Here is a 25,280-nt window from a genome sequence, read left to right on the forward strand (position 1 = left end):
TTCAACGATTAACATTCTACAACTGTTAAATTCTATCCAACTAAGAAAGGGGTAATACTTTGTTTCACGTTTGCATCTTTTTATTACAATATTGAATCCACTTTTCAAATTCCCTTAGGACCGTACAGTCCCTACATCGAAGTACTTAAAATTTATTTGCGTGAAAATAAATTTGTTTTATTTCTTTATGTTGCGTACTTTTAGTTATGTACTTTTATTTGTACCTTATTCAAGTTGTTTTTCGATTTAGTATTAAATTCCAGTTCATCTTCAGCTATTGACATTCTACATCTATATAATTCTTGTTCCTTTCCAATAATTTCGATTACACAATTCACATTCCGCAATTATAAAATTGTAGTTGAAATTCTACAATTCAGATTCAACAAGATTCTAGTTCATATTCTTCAATTGGTTCATATACAATAAAAAAAAACCTCCAGTAAAAATGGGAATAGTTGATTTTCAGGAAAAACACACGATTTTTAATTTTTAATACCAAGGAATTACTAAAACATCCGATTTTTCAATATTAATTTTTTTTTATCTATTAGTCGAAATTACAAAGAAAAAAATAATTTCATGAAGAAGGTTGGAACGGACCTTTAAATTTATTAAAAAAGTTGGAACAAAAGTAAGAAAATAAAATGTATTTTATTAAGTGATTGCTGTGCAAAAGTTTAGGAAAAATTATTATCTATCTAATTATGAATGTCACTGTGAATATTTTGAATTTGTTGATAAACATCATGAACATATAATTACTGCTATTTAAACATAATAGAAAACTTAAATCTTAAGAATTTAATGATAAAAGGCACAAAATTTAGACCCATTTACCATATATAAATTTATAAAAATCTAAAATACAATCTTAATGATCTCAATAAATTTTGCTTAAAGATATCAAATAGATCCTTTTCACCTTTAGGCATGTTAACTGAATGGAAATGTGCTGTTTATTATTAGTTTAAAAACTTTGTTTTCAATAATAAGGAAAATTTAAGTACCAGTAACAAATCATTTTTTTTAAAAATTGATTGATCAATTAAAAATTTTGGAATAACCCCATAGACAAAGCTAACAATGGATATGCAATCTTATGTAAAAAATTCTATGTTGAATACAATGAACTATGTTATTGTACAAAGAGTTAAAAAATAGTAACAATTTTAATCTTAGTAATTTAAATTATAATACTATCATAAAAAATTGTATCTTTTTATAAGTGATTAAAAATAAAAATTATCAATTTAAATTTTCTTACTTAATTATTAGTTCAAAATTTCATAAAATGCCTATAAAATTTAGAGTAATCATATATTGGTCTAACACTTACCAAACTAAACCTGGCACTATTTTCTCTAGCTACTTAAATTAAATTATTAACAATATTATAAAAGAAGATTTTTCTGGGATTATCACTAATGTTCAACCGTGTTTAGAATTTACTAAACAAAATAAAATTACTTCTCTTTCGATTTCTGATTTCCAGGATCTTTTCAATAGCATTCTCCTTTCTAAACTAAAATATGTTCTTTTGAGTCATTATTATGAATTTGAAAACATCCTTAATTGCGATTTTGATTATTAGGAAATTCTAATTAATTTTTGTCCTTTTAATAATTATCTTTACAATGGAAGACATATTTTTTATTCAATTTAATTGTTTTTAGATTTATTCATGATTTAATTATCTTCAATTTTCAAGATTATGCAATTTTTTAAAGTAATATTTACCCCGAGGAATTAATCCTGATTCGTAATCATGATCATAATATTAAATTTTATTTTTTAGATTTGGGTATAAAAAATTTTTTTTTGCTTTATTGATTTATACGATAAAAGAGATGATTTTAATTTTAATATAAATAAACTAATTTCTTGGAAAAATAATGTTTCTAAAACCATTTATCAAGAAAACATATTTAATCAAATGAATATAATTAAAAGAATATGTAGTAATAATTACTTATCCAAAATACAAAGTCAACAATTTTTTTCAAAATTTGATAAAAAGAAACAGTGAACACCCAACTAATGTAATTAAGTTTTATCTAAAATCATTGAGTTAAATGTATGTTATTATTAAAAAAATTACTAAACACTTTACTAATTTATATTTTTACCAAGTTCTAATCCATTTCGGGTAAATCCAAGGCTAAAATCTAAGCAAAGCTAGCAAATCATGCTTCTCTTTTTTTAAATAAATGTTAATTTTTTAATATCATTAAAATTATATAGTTAAATATCATTCTTATTAATTATAAACATTAAATTAACCCGTATAATATTATTACCTTACGCACATCCATTTTCGGGCAAATCCAAGGTAACTAACAAATCAAACACTCTTCAGTACTGCAGTAAGTACGCAGCATAAAAGATACATCTTACTCTTTTAACTCTATTTGTACTTCTATTTTCATATTTTGTCATCTGGCAATCACATTACGAAAATATTTTAAATCATTCTTGAAAGATTTAGGTACGTGTAAGTTCATTTCATTTCACTACGAACTTTATAGATTTCGTTTGGTGTTTTATTCTGTATTTTCTGTTTCTTGCTTTATAGCTTTATATATATATACATATTAGTTATATTACACAAATCTATTTTTTTAATAACTGCTTTCAAAAACTTATTTAAGAAATGCATTCTAGTAATTTTATGCTTTTTTTTAGATTTACAGAAATTTTGAAATGTTTTCAAAAACAGTTTAAGACTTCCTAATTAAGCTAGTTTTTATTGCTATACATCATAATAAAAACGAATACAAAAATAGATTAAAAGAATGATATCAAGAAGACTAATTATAAAATAAATTTCCGAACATCCTTCCCTACCAATAAAGAAAGAATATTTGATTTTCTGATTAATCTTTTAAGGAAAGATTATTGAAAAGGATAACAACTGAAACTGCTCGTAGGATTTTAATACAAGATATATTTATGAATAAAAAAATGAGAGAATTTTCAAAGCAAGAAAATAAATTTTTTTTCAATTTTATCTAGAAATTTATCATTATTTTCTTGGAGCTTCTTGCAAAATTTCTTTATTCTGCACAATTATAATCTTCTTAAGAATTTTTGAATAAAAAGATAATCTTTGGATTTAGGTTTTTTAATAATATATGCATAATGCGTAATTTCATCAAAAAAAACTTGTTACATGCCGTTTCTTTATAATCTTTTTTATTTTAACTTTGTACCAGGTTTTTAAAAGAAGACAAATTAAGCACTGAATCTGTTCACTGAGCAAGATAAAACACTTCAAACTGAATAGCACATCACACAGCATTTTTTCTACATGTTTTTTTCGTGAGAAAGAGTATCATCTTTTTAAATACCTTAATTAAAAATGAGATTAAATAAAAAGAGATAGTAAATGGAATTTGTGAGATATACATTATTAAAGCTAGGGTCAAATCCTTGTGATACATATTATATAAGGTTAATTCATCCGCAAAAATACTCTTAAACCTTTAACTAATGCCTTAAAATCTCTTTTTTTGAAAATGATAACAAAAATGTAATTTTGCAAAAGAAGCATAGTGTTTAATATGACAGGTAATAAAAAAACTTTAGTTATTAAAAAGATTAAAAAATGTTTCGAAATAATCTTTTGCAAGCGACATGAAAAACATTGCAAGAAAATTTTAATTATGCTTTTTGTATGAAAAATATTTTTTTAAATGTTGTTGTCTGGATATATCTATCTCAGGAGCGACATTTTTTTTAATAACAGAGAAAAACAAAAAGTTCAAATTAATAGCTTTATTCCATGATAGAATTTTCCCTTACAAAATCAAATAATGTTGGACAAAAATATTTAAACTCTTTTATACCAACTCAATGTATATAATCTTTCTTTTAGCAGAAACATTTTGGAAGATTTTTACATTTCGAAGCTTTCGGCCCAATTGAACTTTTTTCAAATTATGTAAAGCTTTTGCAGAGAAAATCAACCGCATTAGGAATGTATTTTCATTATTTATTTAGTTGAAACAATTATTAAATTTATTAGATAAGGCAAATTAAAATGAAAATTTGACGAATCAATCTTAAAATTAAGCTGAAGGAAGAGGCAGTAAAAAAAATTCTATTTACCAACTGTTAAAAAAATACACATCCTTACAAAATTAAATCATTCCAAATGAAAAACAGTTAAAAAGTGGTAAAGAAATTTTCATGAACAAAATTATTACAAATTGAATAAAGATCATGCAAAAAAAGTGCAAATTAAGTACTTTGTAACATTATTCTAATTCAGCTAATACCTAATGGATGACTTGTAGATGGTTTGCCTCTCTCTGCCACTGCGGTTCTAATATTTTGGGTTTTTTTTCACTTTCATTTATCCTCCATTTTCTCCGTTGTTCTCGGCCCGCGTTGTTGCTTTCATTTTTGTTTTCCACAATATTTTTTCCTTTTTTCCGTTAGCAACTTTACGTTTTCTGTTTCAAATCTCTTTTGTTTCTTCATTCGTATCTGACGAGTTTTATGCATTATTTCAGACCAAAATATATTATTACTCATATTATTTACTAGCTGAATGCCCATTCTACGTACGAGGCAAAAACAAAAAGTAAACAATCTATAAACCAGTACTGAGCAACACTAGAGGAATGATGCGCAAAACAAAAGACAATACCAATATACTTAATAAAGATAAAATAAGTATATATCTATTTTTAGATTTATTACCAATTAAATTGTCCTTTCAGAGGTTTTGCGTTATTAGATTAAGCAAAATAAACATTAACTGTATTCAATATGTTTTAGTGAGGTACTATGACTCGAAACATCAAGCGATTTTCTCTTGTACTTTTATCACTTTCGAGGCCCATTGAAACTTCTTCCACAACACCTTTAACAGACGCTAAATATACTAATTGTACCTATATTAGTATATTTGATACCTATAGCAACTGCTCCAGATACCATAATATAAAGTAATAATAATAAAGTAATATAATAGTGCTTCCTTTGTCTCTTTTTAAAATATTTTTCTTTTACTTTTAAGTCAAGTTATTTCTATATCTTCTATCTATTTTTCGAATTAAGTTTGTTTCCAATATAATTCGCAACCAAGCACTGTTAAACATTTTTGAAGTTCAGGCGATTGTTTAAAAAAAATTGCATTGATAAAAAAATATTAGTAATTTGTTTTTTTCTTCCTAATTTTGGATTGATTTAAATCTAGAAAAGATCTTAAATCTTCAGATCTAAAAATCTTTTGTATAACTTAAGCCAACTCGACAAATATTAGCAACCATTTATTATCCTCGCTGCCTTATATTTTTTATATTTAATTAATGATCACTTTTGCCGTTTCCAACAATGTTTGCTTTTACAATTGAAAATAAGTGAAAGTACAAGTCATTCATTTAGAATCAAACAATATTAGACCTGTAGCAATAACAACCATCTAAATCATGGCTGACCATCCTTTCTTAGAGAATCTCTTATCACCCTTTGGGCATCTCCATCATTATTTTCGTTGTTCTTATCTTCATGTGTTTACTCGTTTGTGAGCTTTCGTTTCCCTATCGATATCTTTTGGATTATTTCTTCACTTGGTATGACAGCAGGAAGAAGGCTCCCAGCTATGTTTGGTGACCATGGTTACAGGAATTCCGATCTCTTGTCTAAGTAAATTGAGAACTAACAGTTTTATTTGAAGGTTTAGTCTACAAGTATATTGGTACTCAGAGTTTGACACTGATTACTATTGACAATGATCAACAAATTTAGCTATTTTTAAACAAAAAAATATTTTATTGCAAGCAGATATTACATTTGACAAAATAAATTTTGAATTAAGTTGATATATTTATATATTGTATTATAAGAACTTTCTGAAATAAAGCTGTTACATTTGACGATTCAGAAATCCTTGAGTTGTATTTCTTTAATTTTGAGAAACAATCACGGGATTTGTGACGAAACGCGAGTTCTTAAATATATGACGAAAATTTTTTCTCAATTATGCAACCTCGTCGTAGTGCAATGTTTGAGATTATTAACAATGAAAGCTTGCCAACTGGAAATAAAAAGACGGTAAAGTCGGCCGGCTTGTATGGTGGTCAAGTAGGGCCTCTTAACAAGTCGAGCGGCCAACGGGGCTGAAAGACCTTATATAGCAAGACGGAAAAACAAAAACTGGCGCGAAAGACGTTTTATTCCAGCTTTTTTTTCGACAAAAATGAAATATGTGTAAACATCACGATTTCTTTTATAAGCTTAGCATATGTATAAAACTGCTTCGTTTCTAAGTTAAAGTAGATATTGTAGAATAGTTTAAAAAAAGATTAAGTAAACTCCTCCCGAAAACTAGCTATAACTGAAAAGGTTTTAATACCAGCCTTTCCTCTTTTCCGTCTCGCTTTCAGCCCTGGCTGCCAATTACTACACTTTTTTAAAATATTTTATAGAGTGGTAGACACTTAAAACTATCAGTTTTGAGAATTTTTTGTTATTGGAATTGTTACGTTACAAATATTTTAATAATCTCACCACGAGTGCGTAGTAACAAATTAGGTTTTATCTAAACTTATGAATAATTTATATGTAGTGATGCGGAAAATAACTTTAAATCAAATTTACAAGGAAGGAAACGAATACAGCATTAAAACGTACGATGAGCTACTGTTAGACGAAATTTTATAAAATTACGTTGAAAGTTGGCAGCCCTGATCCACCTTTATGGTAACCATGATAAAGCGATTATTAGAAAAGTTATTTACATTAGGCGCAATACAAGAAAACACGAAGAAAGTTAAGAAAAAGTTTCATTTATTGCGCATAAGCTGCAAGTAAACAGAACTCATTAGATAAGTTCAAAATGAAGATAAAGTGCTTTGGCTATATTGATACAATATCAGATAGCACTCTTTTTTGCGGATATAATCGTGTGGGCTGATAAAAAGATTATATCTTTCATTTTCTGGGGTTTTTTTAAAAAAAATTTCATCCTTTATTTATTATTTTTTTTAATTAGTTGTTTGTTATTTTTTTCAATATTATTTCCCCCTTTTGCATATGTCTATTATTTTCCTTTATTTTATCTTCATTTTGAACTATATATATATATATATATATATATATATATATATATATATATATATATATATATATATATATATATATATATATATATATATATATATATATATATATATATATATATATATATATATATATATATATATATATATATATATATATATATATATATATATATATATATATATATATATATATATATATATATATATATATATATATATATATATATATATATATATATATATATATATATATATATATATATATATATATATATATATATATATTCTTAATTTTGACGAATTTTTAATTCTTAATTTTAATCAATTTCTTAATTTTCCTCAAAGAACTGACGATAGTTATTTCATCATTTTGACTAAATGTTTGCTTGAAGCAGAATATCAGGAAGCGGTTTCGTCAACGGTCAAAAACAAAGAAAGTTTCATGAAATTTGAGCATCCATTTTTACAGTGAGTATTTTTAGTTGTATTATTAAAATAATATCCTGTTTTTCTTCCTCACTTTTTAAATTTTGTATGCATAATTTGAGAAAATAATAATTTTTACCACTACTTAAAAATTAAAGATTTACTTTAAAATTTAAACGGATACGAAAGGTGGATAAAAAACATAAAGCCGGAGGAAAATACTCTTAAAAAAATAAATTTTCAAACATTGTTTTAGAAAATGTTCTTAATTCCCATTGCGATATTTTTAGAAATATGCATAGAACAAGAACTGTCAAACCAAATTTGAAGCTTTTAATACAATGTATCGCATTTTTTTAAATTAATGTAATTACATTTCTATTAATAAGTATAAAATTATTTTTTTCTTTGTAACATAATGGAAAGTTAAGTCTCTTTAAAAAGCAAAATTTTTAAATGAACGGATAATCATAAGAATTAATTTTTTAAAGTTGCGTAATCTTGGCTGCATGCGTAATCTTGGCTGAAGTAATTTTTTATATATTTATTTCTTATTTTGTGAAAGGTTTTAATATAAGGGGAAAAAATCTGAATTGATGCGCGAAGCTTAATGAGAACTGTATTACAAATCACATGCGTTTATTTTCTTCTTCACCCTGCTTTTTTAATTGGGATTGAAGATTATCTTGTTAAATTTATACTTTAATAAAAATCGAAGATGAATTTTAGAAAATTAATTAAATAGAGATTGTTGAAAAAAATTGGGTCAAAGCTTTCTGAGAAATTACAACTAAAGTAAAGTCCTCACAAGTATTTAATAAACTTAAACTCTTAAAAAAACTGAAATTTTTCAGCCATGTGAAAAATAAGTTTTTATCCAAAAACTGCTGAGCTTTTATGGATTTTATTCAAAGCACAGCAATCAAAGTAAGAAAAAGCTATAAAAAAGGAATACTATTTTTTCTTTTTTAGAAACAATAATATCCGTTTAACCCTTTCGCACCGGATGGGACATGTGATTTTTGATATTACGGCTGGGTCAACATATGCAGAGATGCCAACTGCTCCGGACAAGCCTAAATAATTAGTAAAACGGTAGATAACTGCAAAATAAATTTTGCAAATATTTGACTATTTTTGCTTGCTTTTTAAACGGTATACCACGACATAAGTAATATAAAGTGATAAATTATATAAGCCTACGAATTGTTTAGAAATAGTGGTGGATAAAAATCTACTAAATTGAATTTATTAAACAAAGAATCACAATTGATAAACTACCAATTTGAAATATATATTGGTGTCCGGAGCAAGTTGGCATCTCTGCATATGTCCCAGTTACTGAAAAATATCTAGGACAAAAAATAACGCCCACTTTGGTCTCTAAGCCGATTTTAACCCTTTGGGGACGGGTGATTCAGAAAAGCATTCATACAAAATCAGAATCAGGATGTAATTAAATAAAAAACGGTAACTTAAATGTAGGCGTTTCTAATTTGACAGACTTACTTTGCTTTTACTTTAATTATTGTTAGTTTAATCATATATATAATCTATGATAATTCAAAGAATAACTAAATAGCTTTATTTTGAATAAAGTAATGGTGAATTAAATAAATCAAACAATTATAACTCCGCCCACAAATAAACTGCTAAAGAAATACTTTGATTACCAGTTTTATCTTTTTACCCTGATTAATACGGTTTTATGCTGGCACATATTTGTGACAGTCGGCCCGAAAGGGTTAAGGCCGTCTCATCGTTCTAAGTCCATGAATTTCTCACGTCAATCATTCCTGATCTAATCACGCAAGCGACAACTTGCTCCGGACAGCGAGCAAATATTTTCGAGTAGTAGTTTATTAACTGTGATTTTTGTTTTAATAAATTAAATTTATTACGTTTTCAACTACTACTATTTCTAAACAATTCGAAGGCTCCTTCCTCGGATAAAGGGTCGAAATGAGTAAAAAGAGAATTTACCCTGAAAACAAGTTGAGATAGCTCGCTTATATTAGTGAGCCTTCTGAAAACTGAAAACACTGTAGAGAAGACCGGCAATGAAGTCGTGTCACCCAATCATAATGATTTGTTTGATGATGAAATGGAGCTCCAGAACCAGAATCCCCCATCGTTTTCATGGTCCTATACAACTAAATTTGCCACTAGTTAGTTACATCAAGGGCCAAACAAATTTCTCTATTGGCAACGAAGCCACCAAAGTGTATTCTTACTTCAAGATCTTTCCCAAAAGCTTATTCATTTACACTGCCCAATGTACGAACGAAAGTATAGAAATGGAAAGAAAGAACATTTGGAAATGCGAGCAAGGAAGTCAATACGCGGAAGCCCTCTTCCTCCAAAAACTATATCATCATCATCACCAACGAAACTTTTCAATGTTGGAAACCATTTTCCAACTGAAGGAAAAACGCGCAGAAGATGGGCATAGTGCGTAAAAATGAATAAAGAGGCACGCTCGAAAATAGTGTGCACCTCTTGCAACGTAGTAGCACTGTGCAAGAACTGTTTCCAGCCCTACCGCACCCTCAAGAAACGCGGACTTTAGATACTGTTGTTCCTCCACTACTTTCAAATTTTTCAGTTTTTTATCTTTCTTATTTTATAACTGTTAATTTCGAAAAGTGTTTATAAATAAATATGTTAATAAAAATGTTAACGCAAATGTACATGAAAATGTTAATAAAAAAAAACGTTGCCTTAAATAATCATCAAAATGCTAAGTAAAATGCCAATAAAAAGGACTTATTGACTCTAGAATTCCGGCCGGGACATACCCTGTCCCGGGGTTTAGATGCTTCGGGCTTACGGCGGGACATATGCTGTCCCATCAATGAAGCTTGTGAAATAATTTGATGGTGTGCTGTTATGGGGACGTTTATGCGTCTCCAAGACCTTCAGCCTTTTAGGCATAAAAGTTATTTTTATCTAATAATCGCTTGGAGGAGAAATAACTGATCCTGTCAATGGGGCACACTCGGTCTGATTTTTCGCCGTATTGAAAAGGTTAATACGAAGTAAAGATTTGATCATTTTTAACAATTAACATTGAAATTGCATTGCGGAGTTAAATACGCATTTTGAATTATTGACTATATCTTTTAAATTTTTGTTGTTTGTTCAATTTTTATTTTTAAAGTGGTAACAAAGTATATAAATTAGTAATTTTATTCTTGTTCAGAAAAAGTTAATTCAGAATGACTATGAATACCACTACATGTAAATAATTAAAATTCACTCAATAAAAATATTTAGTCAAGAAACATCAACATAACTTAAATACAAGTAATTGTTAAAATAGCAGAGATGCCAACTTCATACCTGCCAACTCTTTCGGATTTCCCGGAAGATTTTTTTTCATATTTAAAGTACTAGCAAAATTCTTGTTCTTTCAGTAAACTTTTTAAATTGTGTTAATAATTATAAATGAGTTTGACCACCACTATATATAAATAATTACAACAAATATATAAAAAGCATATTAATTGTCACGATAGCGAATTTCAACCTGGTTAAAATATAAATATCTTTTTGAGTAAAACCCTTTTGCGGTAATTGTTTTACTACCACTTGGAAAATCCATTATCGAAAAGAATGAATGTTAGCAGGTATGCAACTTGCTCCGGACAGCAAATATATATTTTAAAGTGGTAGTTTATAAATTGTGATTCTTGGTTTAATAAATTCAATTTAATAGATTTTTATCCACCACTATATCTAAATAATTCGCAGGCTTATATAATTCCCCTCTTTATAGCACTTAAGCAGGGATGCCAACTTGCTCCGCTTTGTGAAATACAGAGTTGCCAACTTGCTCCGGACAGCAAATATATATTTTAAAGTGATAGTTTATCATTTGTGATTCTTGGTTTAATAAATTCAATTTAGTAGATTTTTATCCACCATTATTTCTAAATAATTCGTAGGCTTATATAAATCACCACTTTATTGTAGTTATGGCAGGCTATACCTCTTAAAAAGCTAGCAAAAGTAGTTAAATATTTGCAAAATTTACATTGTAGTTATTTACCGCTTTTTTAATTATTTCGGCATGTCCGGAGCAATTTGCATCTCTGGAAATAGTATTTTCTAGTGGTAGCGAAATTTAAGTCACTTTCAGTTCAGTATTTTTCATTTTGAATAATTTTGTCACCACTACATATCAAAAATTACAAGTATCATACAAAATGCAACATTAAAACATTCATCTACTGGTTACTCTATTAAAAAGTAGGCGTAACTATCCTTCTTTAGCGAATTTTACTATATAATTTGATACCACTTTATAAAAAATATTCCAGAAAGCGGAGCAGTTGGCATCCCTGCTTATGTTTAGCCGCTCATTTCACCTCCGACGCCTCATACCACAACTATCAGCACAAATAATAGCCTTCAATTCCAGCATCTATAGTCTACATCAATAAGCCAAAGCATCAATAGTCCACAGCATTAAACACTTTACCAATACTGAAATCCTGAACTATGTTACTTCACGTTGACAATCAAACTACAGTCATCCACTGATTACAGCAAGTTGCTCTTATTATTTTCATTTTCTTTCATATATATAAGCAAGATGCTTGTCTCCCAGTTACAGCCACCCCATAGTTACAGCCACCCATAGCTGAACTCAAACTGTCTTTATTTTAACTTTTTATTCTATTTCATGATGTATGGGATATGGGCTTCTGCGCGGCCCAGGTGCCCAATTTTTTTTAAGTAAAGAAAAGAAAAGTACTTATGTCATGCTATGTCTCTTAAAAAACGAGCAAATATAATAAAATATTTTCAAAATTTACTTTGTAGTTATTTATCGTTTCTTAATTATTTTGGCTTGTAAGGAGCAGTTGGCATCTGTGAAATAGCTACTGTTCTTCAAAGCTATCATATTAAACAAGTTTTTTTTAAATATTGAAATAAAAATATCAATGTATAAATTCTGCTGCAACTTTAATTGAAAAAAAAAACACTAAACATTTAGCTACGATAAAAAATTACATATCTCAGAGATGCCAACTGCTCTGGGCACGCCAAAATAATTTAAAAAACGGTAAATAACTAGAAATTAAATTTTGCAAATATTTGACTATTATTGCTTGCTTTTTAAAAGGTAGAGCATGACATAATTACTAGAAAATTGTGAATTATATAACCCTACGAATTATTTAGAAATAGTGGTGGAAAAAAATCTACTAAACTGAATTTATTAACCAAGAATCACAAGTGATAAACTAGCACTTTAAAACATATATTTACTGTCCGGAGCAAGTTGGTATCTCTGTATATCTTATGATATATATCCTGTTAGAAAAACAAGCAATTGCTACGTTTTTTAACAAAATTGGTTTGTTAATTAAATAAAATATTAATATAATTTATATGCAAACGTGCTCTCACATATTTCATACAGACGCTTTCTCATTACTGAGAAATAAGTGTCTGTCAGGTTAACGGTAGGACATATACCCATACTGATAAGACAACTTTATGTTATTTTACTTGATTATTAAATATCCCTGAAAATGTCACTTACCTGCTTTATCCACTATAAGCCCTTCATTTTTTGCATGAAATAATTTTCTTTTATATAACTAGGGATGTCTAGTTGTACGCTTAGTTAAGCTACGAATAAAAACCATTATAGTGAAGATTTAAATCATTAAATATCAGGAACTCAAAATTCAAACAATAAAATTATTTTAAATTTAAATATTTTTTAGAGTTTTTAAGAAACTTGGTTATAACAAAGCAAAGAACAAAGATGCCAACTTGCTCCGGACAGCGAATAAATATTTTAAAGTGGAAGTTTATCAATTGTGATTCTTGGTTTAATGAATTCAATTTAAGTAAGTTTTTATCCATCACTATTTCTAAATAATTCGTAGGCTTATAAAATTCACCACTTTATAATTCTTATGTTATGTTATACATTTTGAAAATAAAACAAAAATAGTCAAATATTGGCAAAATTTACTTTGTAGTTATTTACCGCTTACTTAATTATTTCGGCGTGTCCGGAGCAGTTGGCATCTCTGAAAGAACGAAACATCTTGTAAACAAAATAATAGTGATTATTTTTAATTTAAAAATCCACGTATTCATGTTTTTGTAACGTATTTAAGATGACAAATCACTCGCAAAATAAAATGTCAGTTGGTTACTCAAAAATGTTCAAACGCAAGTGACAGCATGTAACGCTATTTTACATGTCTCTTCTGATATCTAAAGGGACATGAATTAGTCCATCCACGAAAAAAATTTTCAAATAGATTATTTTAAACTACAAGCAATATTCGACAACTTCCGTTTTCTGACAGCAACAGAAAAGGGAAAACAATTAAAGAAATAAAGAATAAGAGACAAGAAAATCATTATTATGCAAAACTACCAAGGTTTCAAAAATATTATACCTATTTTTTTAATAGGAAACAGGCTGATCTAAGAATCGAAATAATAATAATAATTCAAATCACATTATTTCCTATTGTTGCGTTTTTCTTAAAAAAAGCATTATGGAAACATTCAGCTTTATTTTAAAACTCTTCTTTAAAGATAAATTGAAAACATGGAAAGGAAATAGTCAATAAATTTCCTTTCAGAAGCATTCTCTGTTCTAGATTGTTCTTGAATATTTCTCTTTTTATCCATTATTATGAGACTTTGCAGATAGAAGCAAAGGGAATTGAATTCTCTGCGAAGATAAAACTTGCTCCGATGGCGAGTTTAGGTACATTTAGAGTAAGGAATGTTTGCGATTCCGCAAAACAACAAAAATTTAGATTTGTTGTGTTTCCTCTCAAAATCCTTTAGGACTGGGGTTTATTTCAATTTACATTTCTCCCTTTTTCCCGGACAGTATTTTAACAATGTAGAAAAGTGCGAGGCACCTAACGGATATTTTTCACTATTTGTATATATTTATTTCTACATAGCAAAGTACGATTCCATGCATACGCGGAAGGATTCTGGTCTCCGAGTTATGCGTCTCGGTTTCTTTACTAGGCAGGTTATATAACGAGAGAAACATTTAATTCATTACTTCAATAACTTAAAGGTACATGTTTATTGCAGGAAAATAAAATCTGGTACATTTTGAAATTATCTAAGAACAAAGCAAAGATGTAGATTATGAGACTTTGCTGACAGAAACTGCGATGATTAAGCTTGCTTTGATGGTGCTCTGGAAAGAATTTTAACAAAATACAAAAGTGTGAGATAGATAACAAATGTTTTGCTTATTTGTATATGCAGTCTTCTCTCTTTAGCACTACTCCCAACCCCTATTCTATTGCTCAGTTTTTCCATTACAAAGACCCATTTGCTATGTATGAAGTCCCATTTGCTATTCCATAGATGCAATACTATTTTAAAGCCTATTAAAACGCTAGAACTGGTCCGTTCTAATCAGTATAGGGACTTAAATTTCGATTAGTCTTTTTTTTTTCATTCCATTTCAAGAATATCCCTCCAAAAATTGCGTTCAACTGTTTTTAAATTTCTAACGAAACATTTTTCCTTTGAGAATGAATATCAAAAGTCTCCAGGAAATTATTCAAACTACCATTGCTTTGGACGTTTCCCTCCTACCAGGTGGAGCATCATGAATTTCCTATAAATGAAGAAGGTAAGTGACATGACCACCAACAAATATCTTAGATGGTCCTTGGCATTATCAGACCACCAACAAATATCTTATTTGGACCTTATTGGCTTTATCAAAGGTCAAAATAAAGGGACATATCGATTTCCTTCATAATTGAGAATTAGAAATGTATATTGTGGCATTGTACTATACTTTGTGCCATTGGTACTTGACTTTAAGGCGATATTAGCCTTATTTTTATATCTATTTACGGCCTTAATCTCTAGATTACACGATATCAAGCGTTTCTCAAAGCATTGCGTTGAAGTCTGGATGAGGGAATTCCATTGCTAAGTACCTTTTTTTTAAAAATTCTAATTTTATTTTCCGGGTAGGAATTGAAAGAACTATTCAAGTGATTTTTTTTCCTTTTCGCTATAGGATATTTTTAAATTTGAAAAAATAGAAAAAGGTAATGTAAATTAATCCCAATTTGATTTGATTTAAACAATCTCATGATTGCACCTAATTAGTGGTTTTAATGATTACAAATAACGGATGTTTTAACTTAATCAGCGTTCAAAAACAAACAGCTATTCTCAAGACTTGCCATGTGAGTTTTGAGAATGAGCACCAATTTTTGAGAGCTAGACACGTGTCTACTTATTTTATTGTCTTCATATTTTTTGGAGCAAATGAAGTTTATATCATCAATTATATTTCTCCGCTTCAGTTACTTGGGATAAATCACTTAGGTTATGGAATTCTTAACTAGTAATTCAGTTTTTCCAGGTTTTGCTAGATTTCATTTCTTGCTTTTTTAAAAGCATTTGTATCAATCTTAGAGCTGTATTACAAAGAGCTGTATTATTTGAGGATTGAATCTGTAGTGATTGACAAGTGAATAAGGCAAACCAATAATATTCATAAATAAAATTAATTTTTAGTCGTATATTTGCTGCCACTTTCTTATTTTATCTATATTCTGTTTTAAATGACTCGTTCGGTAAATGGATATCCTTCACAGTGGTCTGATCGGACTACCTATAAAAACCGTGTGGAGGCTTTCAGTTATAGGAGGCGTTGGATAAGCGCCTCAGGAGTGTTAAGATGAACCAAACAGTAAAATACTGGATCATTTTTGGACAAAACCGATTCCAAAATCCAATTTTTTTAAACATAAACTGTATAAAGTGTTTCACTCTTATGTAATTTGGTTAACTCTACTTATGTAATTTGGTTTACATGTTCTTGAATTATTAAGGATTATTCCATCTTGACAGATAGAGTTTTGTTGAAGATATAAAAAAAACTTATTTCAATGGTGCAAAGTGCATTTTATGCACGCGTCAGCTAATTAATTGCAGTGCTTATTGTGTCAAAAATAAAATTGGAAAATTATTATTATTATTAATTAAATTTTGTTGTGGATGCCATAAATTAAGTATTCTAAGTTTGAAGTGTCATAAATGATGCAGAAGGAGAGAAGAAATCAAAGATTTATATCGGTGTAATATTTATGATTAAAATATTTCTACAATATTTTGATTTGTAGAAAAAAATAGTCATTTGAATTATTTGAAATAGAGGAGTTCTGTTTCGCTGTAAAAACTGGTGAAAATCATAATGAAATGGTCTGTGTTAGAAAAAAATTTTTATGCTCGATACATTAACGTTGGAGGAACAATTACCAGGGATACAAAAAAAATCATTACTCAGTATTAGAAACTGAAAAATAATACATCTTTAATGCTAATTAAGAGGTTGAAGATTCTGAGAAGGGACCATATTTTTATTTCCTCATAGCAGCAAATCCGTACGTGATGAAACAGTCATACGAAGCAGGCAAGTGGTACTGGAACGTCATGATGTCTTTCAAGCTAGTCAGAGTGAATAATGAACCGCTCCTTTAAAAACTCCTCTGAATCACAAGATTGGCAAAAGTTGAAATATCTTCTACTTTTTAGAAGGTAAATTCGCACGAAAAAATCTTGTTTTCAATTTTTATAAAGACCCTCGGTGTCGGAACAGCAGGTAATCACGAACAACTATCATGAAATCCTCAAAACGTGTCGGTTGAGGAAACGTGGAAAAAACTGAATTATTTAACTACTTCATTTTGTGCTCGATTCATATGTGAATGTTATCTTCTCGGGAACGGCTTGGTTTTTCACTCCACGTTATTTTTGCCTTCTAATTTTGATTTTTAACGTGCCTATTTTTGTCAAACTTAAAATTACATCCAGATTTTTATTTTGGGAAAAGCCGGAGAAGTAGTAAGTTACTACTAAAACCGAAACACTGACAATCTCTAAAGTGTCAATCAATGAAACCAACAGGTGCAAGGAGACTGGCAGACTAAGAATTTCAATGTGTACCAATTACAAATATTAAATCATTGACCTGATGTCACACTTATACTTGTCAAAGAAAACTTATTTGTTTCATAACTAAAGTGCAAAAAAGTAGACATGCTTCAAGTGCTCTGACAATACAACAAGAATAAGTAAACCGGAAAAGACAACCTGGAAAAATGAAAAAGAAAAAATTATGAAAAAGAAAAAAATCATGAAAAGGGAAAAAAATCACGAAAAAGACGAAGAATATAGATAATTTGTCATTTTCCGTTGGTATAACTATGTATTTTCTTACTTCTAATCAGTTCTGTCTTTATCACCTATGTGTTGTTTAGAAAATAAGTATTGTTTGAGCGCTCGAAGCAGCTCGACTTTCTTCCACTTTAATTAAAAGCAGTTTTCTGTCACATGTTGAATACCATGCTAATTTTACATGGCTTGCCCGTTTGGCCAAACGGTAAATAACTACAAACTAAATATGCAAATATTAGACCGAATTTGCTAGTTTTTGAAAGGTTCAGAAATCTGAGAAAAGTAGAGAATTAATAAATTTACTAAGTTAAATTTATTAAACCAAGATTCACAATTAATAAACTACCGCATGAAAATATTTATTCGCTGTACGGAGCAAGGTGGCATCTCTGTGTGTACAAATAAAACTATTTTTGTCTGTTCTATCTTGCATTAATTTCTTCAAACCATTTTAGTAACGATAATGATATAAAAAAATTAAAAAAATACTCGAATTATGTGTTTCTAATAATCTTGGCTTCGCCGGTCACCGGTGACCCCCGTTGCGTTACGAACAAACTCAGTGCCGATCACTGGTAACCCCCATGGCATTCAACGTGTTAATAAGTAGTATATCTTTCCTCTTCATTTAGTCGGTACTTTTTCCTTCAAATGTGATACTTTTTTTAAAAGTAAAATTGCTGTTAATTTTACTATTCAACCTTATTAAATTATATTCCTTATCGTATTTTTGTTATGTAAGCATCCTCCATCGTACTATATGACAAAAAATAATCCGCATCAACTTACGATCAAAATAGTTTTCTTCCTTCAAGGCATTAATCTTTTGTTTATTCAAGGGTGTGAAAATCTCGATTTCGTATTTCTTAACGAGAATTTAATGTAGAAGAAGAATTGATAGCATTTTATTCTTCTTCTTTCATATTTCAAGACAATAAAATATAAATGTGCTTTTTTGAGGCACTTAATGTGCTGATCCTGAAATTTTTTTGTGATGTACTTTTTTCATGATGTATAGATTCCTGGAATAGTTAAATTTATAAACTAAAAATTTTTAATACAAATAATTCTTTTGGATAGTTACAGATATAGTATAGGAACAAAAATAATTTGTTTTAATTTAATATTTATACAGCTTGTTTGTTTTTAATATTTACAAAGATTGTTTGAATTTAATATTTACAAATCTTGAAAATACTTATCTAACGTCAAGTTCATCTAAAATATTTTTTTACCATGCATGTCCTTTTAAGTGCATACCTAACTACATTTGAGACATTTGAAAAATAAATTCCCAGTGTAGTGAACCAAAGCAGACAATTTTAAAACAAAAAGAACTTTTTTTTAAAAAAACTTTTGCCAAAACTCAAAAAAAATGTCTAATCGATTTGACCTTTAATATATCCTAGATCATACACACAATGTGATAAAATAGGGAATACCAAAGCTTTTCATTGGGGACCAAAATTGTACAAGCAAGTCCGGGTTCTTGCTGAAAATCAATCCCAGCAAAACGATCAAATCCAGAAAAAAATGTCTAACCACAAAATTGACAACTAATAGTCTCCGGACTCATTCATAGTAAAAATGATAACTTTCCAAGAAACAAGCACCTAATTGAGGCTGATAAAACGATATTTTTAAACGTCGACACAAGTATCATTCTAAATACAATTCCAATTAAAATTTTTGCGAAAAATTAAATATTCAAAAAGAAAGAAAAAAGATTGTAATTGTAAAGCAAACAAGAAGTAATTTGCAACTAAACCAAACTTGCACTTTAAATCAAAAAATTAGAAATATAGCTAGGTCAGTTGAATTTTATATTTTAATTTTCTCTCTCTTAAATTTGTTTGTTTAAATCTGGCTATTTTATTTTAATTTTCACTCAGTAAATGTTAAACCCCAACCTTCACCATTCAATTGCGCTTCGGCGATCTGTCATATCATTCCCACTCAGATGAATTAGTTAGAGCCCCTCGCGGGGCTGATGCTAAGATAACTACAACATATGAGTATGAGTATATTTTAATTACTGATTTACCTTACGCAATATTAGATTTAAAAACAATTGTATTGGACTTCAATGGTCGATTGATGGTATAAAGCAGGTTGTAATGCAAAAATGGTGAATACTGATAACTTTTTTCTGAGTATAAACACAACTTGTTCTAACACATTTCATCTGAAATCCATGTTAAAGATTGCAAGAACAGTACCTATGGAGAAAATAAAGTTATCGATATAAATAAAGAATGTAAAAATAAAATAGGGAAAAGAAAAACTATTAAATAAAATAACACTAATGGGGTTGAACAAAATGTTAAAGAAAATTAAATTTGATACTTAAAAATAAACAAAAATAAGATGGTCAAAAATGTAAACACAGTAAACACAAAGCAAAATAAAATAAAAATGGACTTAAAAATAAAGATTTAAATAGAAAAAAATCAAAATATTATTGGATTGTCAAATATTCTTAAGACTGATAATGGAGCACTTGATTATCAAAGTCATGTTTACGGACTTTTGTAAATCCAAGATATTGAAAAAAAATTCTTAACGTCAGGAAAATTTAAAAGATTTCTCAGATATTTTTTCCAAAGATTTAAGCGATATAGGATCAATTAGAATTGAACCTTAAAGAGTAAGATCAACATCAGATTTACCAGTTTCTTAAATAACATATAAAACTTCCCCAAAACAACAAAAGGAAATTTTTTAAACAAATTGAAGAATTATTAAGGCATAGCATTCACTGGTGTAAGAAATTAAAAGAATTTTCAGACTCGGTCGATTATCTCTAGAACTGCTGCATCAATTTTAATGAAAGTTGATATGTACATTCATCGATACAATACAAAACAAATAACTGTTCTTGAAAAAAGCTCTTTGGCTCCAGTAGCTTTAGCTTTTAAAAAAGATGGAAAAAAAATGTAGATTGAGTGCAAACTTTAAAAAATTGAATCAAACTACTAAATCGGATGCAGAACCATTACCTCTTATAGAAACTTTGACAGACAAATTACGTGTTTAATTCTGTCTATTAAATAAGGGCAGTAGTTTCAAATTCAAAATTCACCCTGATGACACTGAGAAACTTGCAGTTGTCACTAACAGCGGGTTATACGAATGGCTAAAATTGCCATTTTGGTGAAAGAATGCCCGAAATATCTTTCAAAATACAATACCATGAATTTTTACTGAACATACAGTTTCAATTGCAGTTAAATATTTCGATGATATTATTATTTTTTCTAATAGTCTTGAAGATCATATCACTTTAGACAATTTTCGTAATATGCAAGGGAAGGATGTCACCTTAAGAATGAAATATGTGAGAAAATGATGGTATAAGTATAATAATAAGTTTAATAATTTTTCCCTGTTTTCTTCGTCCATCACAAAATAAAAAAATATTTAAAGGATGAAACTTTTAAAAAATAGTGTAAAACTCTGTGTGCAAATTCAGTAATAATAAGTTTACAATATATTAGAATAATACTTTGGTCGATTTTAAAACGACAAAGTTATAGGTATGAAGTTTCTTTTTATTTTAAATTTCATTGCAATTTAAAATATATATCGAGGCAGTGGTTTGAGATTGTAAAGTTTGTATGTAATTAGCTTTATCTTCCACATTAAAAAGTATTGCAGATATATTTGTAAAACGTTAAACGTACGACATTGTAATTTAAAGATATATCCAAAAACAAAAGTCAAAAATGCATGTCCGTACCGGCAAGACAAAATCTAAATATGTAAAATACCAACATGGAGTTATTCTGTGTTCGAGTTGATGATTATGTATTCGTGCAAAAATCAAAGCAAAAACAAAATACAAATTTAGAAAGATCACAAAGAAAGAAAGAAAATATTTTCTCCGAGTATGTTGAACTAACATGAATATATATTTTGCTCAGCTTACTTTTCACGTTTTGTGGTTTGTGATGGAAAGAATAAATAACCTTAGAACAAGAAAATACACAGCAAAGAATCGTTCCATTGTTATTCAGATAAAATAAGGTGTCCAGAATAAACAATGGTTTGCTATCATAAGGAATGACAACAAGAACTAGGATAAAAATCGAGGGATAAAGCGTAAATGTGTCTTCTCTTGCCTCTTATTTTTCATGATGCCTAAATCCTCTCATTTTGTGTTCTATATCGTTAGTTCTGCTTGGATTTCATGCCAATAATTTTTAGATGGAGTAAACAAAATAAAGTACGAATATTGTATTGAAAATAAATAAAGTGAAAAATTTAACTTGTTGCGATAATTTTTTGTAAGGAATTTATTGTTTAAGTCACATTTTAATTATCATATTTACAGGTACATGAAAAAATAATGCGAACACTTTCATTCTAACTCAGTGAAAGCAGTCCCTCTCTAAGCAGCAATGTTTTGGAATATTTTTTACATGACAACAATAGCAGTATTTGTTTTGTTTTTTTAAAAAAAGCTCTTCTAACTAGTGCCATTTTTCCCCACGTAGAATTCGGATAAATTAAAATGAAGATTGTAAGTTCATAACTTTTCTAACTTTGATGCCGGCCATTTTGAAATTATTTGATAGAATTATTGTATTTATATAGTAATATTCTTAGAATCATAATGATATTTAAATAGAAAAATGCTCCCACACTCATTTGCATGGCTAAAATAGACACCATTTCCAAAAGTTCCAAAAATATTCTTTCTAATTGTGTCAACAGTTTTGTCTTGTAAAACCATCCTTGCTGCAAACAAAGATGGACCGATTCCCTGTCCACAACGCTCTCCTGATTTAATGAGCTTGGACTTCTTTATTAGGGGTGCACTGAAAAGTGCCATGTACGCAACACCTGCGATTTCCAAAATAATCCAAATACATCAAAAGGAGGAAATACATGAAAGGATCCTGTGATTTCCAAATACATGAAAATGAAGCATCCTTATTCCTCCAACATTTTATCATACGAATTGCCGTTTATTTGTTCATCACATTAATAAACATGTTTTCCATTACAGCGAATGGAATTGATACCACGTGAACCGTAATTATACGATTGATATTTATTTCCATTTATAGCATGTACAGGAAATAAATCTCTGATACTTTATAGGTTTTCTTTTATTTCTTTTAGTCTATTTATTTCATTCCATTTCTCTTTACATATTTGCACTTTTTCGTACCGTATTTTACTAAGCATGCCTCCTAGACATGAAGATAGAGCCATGCAAATAGTAATTTGATTGTTGATATTGCTATTTCTAAGAAATACATGAAAATAAAGTACTGTCGTGATTCATCATACATTTTAGATTATAAATTGTAGTTTATTTGTGCATTACATTAATAACTATGCTTTCTGTTTTAGATATTAAGTTGATGCCACGTGGACCACAGTTTGTTTTTTCATATTACTCTTCCTAACGAGTACACTCAGAAGAAGTATCCTGTCACTTTATACATTTCAGCATATGAATAATAGTTTATTTGTTCATCACATTAATAAGCATTATAGCGATTGAATTGTTATCATGCGAAACACAATTTCATAATTGATATTTCTACTTCAAACAAGTACATGAAAAGAAAACACTATTTCTTTATATATTTCCCCTGATTTATTTTATTCTAGTTTTTTTTCTTTATATATATCGCTTATTTTTTAACGTATTTTATTAGGCATTCACTTAGCCATTAAAATGTTACCATACAAACAACTGTAGAAGTGCGGATATTACTATTTCTAATGAAAAGAAAGTACCCTGATTCTTCATGCATATGAATTATACAATAGTTTCTTTTATTAGATTAACAGAGGAACGCGTCATTTTGACGCATTTCGAATTTATAACGAAAATTACGAAACCCGCTTGCATTTTTATTTAATCTCTTGTAATGACTTTTATCCATTGATCGAGGAAAATATATATTGAAGTCAATTTTCTTCAAAAGCGTTTAAATATTGAAATTCACTTCGTGGTATACCTACCTATCTCTACGGATATGCTTCAATTTGACTCGATCGTAAGTTAGACAAAAGTTTGAGTAAACATGCAAACATCACATCAATAATAAGTAGGAATGTACCAACAATACTTCGATCCGTTATCCGATATCGTTATCTCAAATGAAATAAGCGATAAACAACTGTTGTCGATAATCAATAATAGAAAGAACAAACGCAGAATGTCAATTGATGACAGATTTTGAAGGTTTCAGCTGCCTATTTCGAGAATTGAAAAATAAAACACTAGAATATTTCATAAATATGTATCTCATATTTTCATTTTTTTTTTATAGTATAGAATGCCAACTGCTCAGGACACGCCAAAATAATTTAAAATAACGTAAATAACTACTAAATAAATTTTGCAAATATAAAGTGGTGAATTGTATAAGCCTACGAATTATTTAGAAATAGTGGTGGATAAAAATCTACTAAATTGAATTCATTAAATTAAGAGTCACAATTGATTAACTACCACTTTGAAATATATATTTGCTGTCCGTGGCATCTCTGTAAATGTTGTTATATGTATTCGTCCATGCGTCAAATTGACGCGTGTTTGTAGAGTTATGTATATAAGAAACGTTCGTAAACCTAGTGTTAATAAACCCGCTTGTTTTCAATTAAACTGCCGCCTCTTGAGCCACAGTTTGAATGTTCATATTTCTTTTTTCTTAGAGTACACGAAGAAAAAGTTCTCCGATTCTTTATACATAATAGCTTGTAAGTTAAATTGTACTTGTTCATCACATTAATAAACATTCATCTAATTACTGTAGCAATGATATGTGAATCACAATTCTATAGTCGATATTTCTGTTTCTAAGAGTATAACAAGTAAAAACCTTGATTTTTCATATATTTCAGCATAAGAATAGTACAGCTGACTAATAAACAACAACTTGATTGTTGTTATTTCTATTGCTTACAAGTTCATAAATACAAAAATCTGATTTTTCTGTTGTTTTAACCTATGGATAATAATTTATTTCTCGTTATATTAATAAATATGTCCTCTTTTGTATTGATAAAATTAACGTTACGTGTACAGCAATTTTGTTGCTCATATTCCTTGAGAGAACTTTGAGAGAGAAAACTTTGATTCTTTTCTAAACTCAATTTTTTTTTGAAAAAAAATGCTCTTTGAAGAATCTTTTACTGGAAATTGAAAAGAAATGACTCTCGATAAGTATATTTTCAAAAGTGATGGTTTTCTTTTCTTCAAAGTTGTTTTCACGTTACAATAGAATGTTTTCCAGTTTACAAAAATATATAGAGAGAAAATTAGATTCTTCTGAAAATGGATTGACTGACTAGTCTATTTTTAGTTAGGTATTATTTTTTTCATAAAATAAATTCTAGTTAACTATAGATAAAGAGCATTAAATCTAACTCATTTAAATCTCATATTTAGTTTTTAAAAAAAAGACCTTTGTTTCAAATTTTAGCTTAAAAAATTTTGAAAATATTTAGCATGTACACCGAAGATCCATTACATTATGACCACCCTGCTAAGTACATGTAGGACCACCTTTAGCCCTCAAAACTGCTAGCACCCGCCGTAGCATT

Source organism: Parasteatoda tepidariorum, chromosome 5, assembly GCF_982258835.1.
Source record: "Parasteatoda tepidariorum strain Cologne lab strain chromosome 5, Ptep-v5.0, whole genome shotgun sequence".
NCBI classification, from domain to species: Eukaryota; Metazoa; Arthropoda; class Arachnida; order Araneae; family Theridiidae; genus Parasteatoda; species Parasteatoda tepidariorum.